Source organism: Callithrix jacchus, chromosome 20, assembly GCF_049354715.1.
Source record: "Callithrix jacchus isolate 240 chromosome 20, calJac240_pri, whole genome shotgun sequence".
NCBI lineage: Eukaryota > Metazoa > Chordata > Mammalia > Primates > Cebidae > Callithrix > Callithrix jacchus.
The window spans coordinates 22,052,843-22,057,180 of NC_133521.1; the positions used below are offsets into that span (position 1 = coordinate 22,052,843).

The window sequence follows — 4,338 nt, forward strand, 5'->3', positions numbered from 1 at the left end:
CTGTTAACTTCTGATATACATGGTAAAGAGGGTATTTGTATTCAGCCAGTGTTTGGTCTAACTTGCTGTCTCTTCAAATGAGGGTTGTGTGGCCAAAGTTCCTTCAGAACTGAATAGTATTGATTTTTTTCTCTTATAAAAGCAACAACAAATATATAAACTCTCCTTCCTTCGTGAAATGTTTATATGCAAGACATACTGCCTATGTCTGTTTCCAAACACATATTCCCCAGCCCATTAGCTGTATATCTAAATATTTTACAGATTCTATTTTTCTACTAGTTGAACTTCTGACTAAAGCAATTTGTGATCAGTAAAATAGTCACCAAAATTAATATGTCAATTCAATATGTTTAAAGAATTTAATCAAAGCAGTTCTTTTCAGTGGGAAGCTATGTGCTACATTTTAAGAAATTAGCAAAACATGGATACTGAAAAGATAGGACAGATAAAAGATACAAAACACACACAAAGAAACTATAGTAAAATCTCAGTTATGAATATACAAATATATTAATATGAAGAAAATTTTAGAAAATCCTTCCCTAGAATTTGTAGATACAGGTACATCTATATGATTCCTCTCTTACTAGATGAAGTTTGCTGCCCCTCTGAAATACTTCAGTATTTTAAAATCTGTTCCTGAAATCTATGCAGCTCTAAGTGTAATAAGAATAAAAAGGACAATGTCTATCTCAGTTGATGCAATATATTTCTCATAAAGGTTTTGTGTGTGTGTGTGTGTCTGTGTGTGTCAAATAATAAATATGTTAACTCTTAATAGTACATTACTGGCAATATTCAAATCAAGAAGAACAAAAAATAAATTTGTACCAATGCAATTTTTCCACTTTTCTGTAAATTACAAATACTATATTTTGAAGAGGAATAAGAAAGCCAAAGAGTAATTTGAAAAGACAAGTATAAGAATTTACAAAAGATTATATATTTATATATAATTATATTTGTGTTTATGTATAATTAAGTATATATAATTTCCATATATATGTTGACATATATACATATATATGCACTTGAAAATTAGAGAAAAATGAATATAAACCCAATAAATTCTTATCCCATAATAGAAATGAACATCAGTACCAGGTCAATTCACCATGTATGGAAATCTGAGGGGGCTGATTGCTCACATTACTGGGTTCTAGGCTCTAAATTACTGGGAAAGGAGATACTAGGGTCAGATATATATCAATATATGTTCTGGCTTATATCAAAATGCACTTAGAAATTTCTCCCTGAATGAAATTTGCCTCACCAATCGTAGTCAAAACAGCAGGACAAATACCAGCTTTCACCCACTGCTGTGACCATCCTCACAGGTCTACAGAATAGCAGAGGAGATAACACCTATCTTTGACCTCTGTGTAGGCAGGACCTCAGGAAGCCAAAGGACAAAAATCACCCATGAGCTCCTACCAAAAACTTTCTCATTATCTTATCATCTGGTGGGAAGGAGAGAAGGAAATAGAGAGAAAGAGAAAGAGAGAGACTATAAGTATAGAGAGCCCAAAACTTTTTTGTCTTGGGAGATTCATATAGTTTGGCTGTGTCCCCCTAGATCTCACCTTGAGAAGTCAGCCATCATATAAGAAGTGTGGCTACTCTAGCATTGCTATGCTGTGAGAACGCCCAAACTAGTCATGTAGAATGGCTACATGTAGATAGAAAAAGAGAGGAAGAGAGAGACAGATAATGGGAATAACATTCAATAATGTGTCAAGGGTGGGACCAGGTGGAGATAATTGAATCAAGGGGCAGTTTCCCTCATACTATTCTTGTGGTAATGAAAAAGTCTCACGATAGCTGGTGGTTTTATAAATGGGACTTCCCCTACACAAGTTCTCTCTTGCCTGCTGCAATGTGAGACATACCTTTGCTCTTCTTTTGTCTTCTGCCATGATGGTGAGGCCTCCACAGTTATATGGAACTGTGAGTCCATTAAACCTCTTCCCTTTATACATTATCCAGTTTTGGGTATGTTAATATTAGCAGCATTAGACCAGACTAATACAGAGACCTATCAGGGAAAATGGAGTAGAGGCAATAGAAGGTCCACCCAAGCATCCCCTACTTTTCCACAGAGCTCCACTTTATGCATAGTGAAGATATAAGAAATGTTGACATTTTGTAAAATTCCCTCTACTTAGAAATAATCAACCATGTCCTTTTCCAAGAATGGTATCAAAATATACTGGTTCTTGAGTCCGTCAAACTCTGTAATTGGTTCAAATGTCCATAAATTGTTTGATATGTCTCCCATTAAGAGGTGGGGTCTATATCCTTTAACCTTATATTGTTTCTGGGCTAGATCTATGACTCCCTTTTGACCAACAGAATATGGCAGAAGTGAGACTATATCTTAAGTCTTTTGGAATTCTTACTCTGGGAGAAGTCAGCCATCATATAAGAAGTGTGGCTACTCTAGCATTGCTATGCTGTGAGAACGCCCAAACTAGTCATGTAGAATGGCTACATGTAGATAGAAAAAGAGAGGAAGAGAGAGACAGATAATGGGAAGCCCTGGCTGTGAGACTTATTCTAGCCAAGATATCAGAGAGACAAGTGAAGAAGAAATACTGAAAATTTGAGACCCAGCAGACATGATGTGGGGAAGAATTGGAGAGAGAGCCAGAACAAGGGTTCTAAGCACATGATCCCAATGGAGCTATCTCAGACATTTTCAGCTCTTCAAGCTATGCCAGCTGAGGCCTCTGTCATAGTGGAAAAGGGATAAACTCTTTCTATGGCACCCAGCCTCAATTCCTAACCCATAAAATTGCAAGCATACTAAAATGAAATTTGTTTCATGTCACTAATTCTGGAAATATTTTGTCATATGGCAATAGGTGACCAGAAAAGCTGGCTTTGAATTATTGCTTCTCTACTGCTATGGACTGAAATTTGTAACCCCAGAATTTTAACCCCTGATGTAACTGCATTTGGACATTTAGCCTTTTGAAGGTAATTAAGGTTGAATGAGGTCATAAGGGTGGAGGCCTGATCTAATGGGATTAGTATTCTTATAGGAAGAGATGTCAGAACTCTCTCTTTTTCTCTCTCAATTTCTTTCTGAAGACAGGCATGGAGAAAAGATCATATGAGAACAAAGCGAGAAGGTGGCTGTCTGCAGGAAGAGAGCCCTCATGAGAAACTGATTCTGCCAAACCTTGGTCTGGGATTTCCAACCTCCAGAACTGTGAACCATAAAATTCTATTGTTTAAGCCACCCAATCTATGCTATATTATTATGGCAGCCCCAGCAGATTAATACAACTACCTATGAACTGCAAGATCCAGGGCAGTTATTTAAACTTTCTTAGTCTTTATTTTCTCATCTGAAAAATAAGGGAAAAAAGATGCTAGTTCTTTCTCATGCCACTGTTGTGTGCATTAAATGAAATAATTTATGTGAAATCCTAAACATAATATCTGATACAGTGCACAACATAAATTTAATGTAATTATTATATTTCATTAAGCTATGCTGCTCAAAAACTGAAGAGTCATGAGAAGAAATAAAACCATAACACCAGTAAAATTCATAATAAAATTTATGCTGTAACCAGAAATATTCTTACTATGGAGTTTCAAGGCAATTCCACATTAAAATACTCTGAAAAATATGTTTCATGATACCATAGCAATGTTTCATTTATATACTAACAGTTAAAAATAGCATTATATTGCAGAATGACTTTATACCTCTCTAAGACGTGTTATTTCACGGGGAAACTGTGACCCTAGTTTATTCTGATGGAAGGAAAAAAGAAAGGAAGGAAGGAGTAAAGAGGAAAGAAAAAGAGAAGGGGAAAGAAAAGTGGGGAAGAAGGGATTCTATGAGGGAAAAGTCATATTCAATGTGAATTCATTTGATATGTGCATTTGGAGCTTAAAAATTAAAGACCATTTGGCTCAGTTAGGACTTTGTTCAGAAAAGGAAAGCTAGGAGAGTCTTTGTATGAAAGAATATTTATTATGGTGTTACTATATTAACAAAACATATTTAATCCCTTGACATATTCAACAATAATAATTTGTTGTTAATCTCTTATGAAGAATATTATTATTTATTAACCACTTATGTTTATTTAGAGTGAATAAATAAAAAAAAATAATTTAAATATCAGTACACCTAATAATAAACATAGGTGTATGAAGTTTATACATAACTATGATAGGAAAGTAATTACCAAAATATTACCAGCAGTTTTTAAGGATTAGCAAAATTATTGGTAATTTGTTTTATCTTTTTCCTCTTTTATATTTCCCAAATTTCTATCATAAATATGTACTTATTTTATATTATAAACACATAAA

At 34.4% G+C, this 4,338-nt stretch overlaps 1 long non-coding RNA gene across 1 annotated transcript; it reads left to right on the forward strand.

Moving 5' to 3' along the window:
- Nucleotides 1-2,867: 2,867 nt before the first annotated feature.
- On the forward strand, nt 2,868-3,821 carry LOC144580585 (uncharacterized). Its single transcript, XR_013530471.1, has 2 exons — nt 2,868-2,982; nt 3,097-3,821. It is a non-coding gene; the product is annotated as an uncharacterized LOC144580585 (long non-coding RNA).
- The last annotated feature ends 517 nt before the right edge of the window (nt 3,822-4,338 follow it).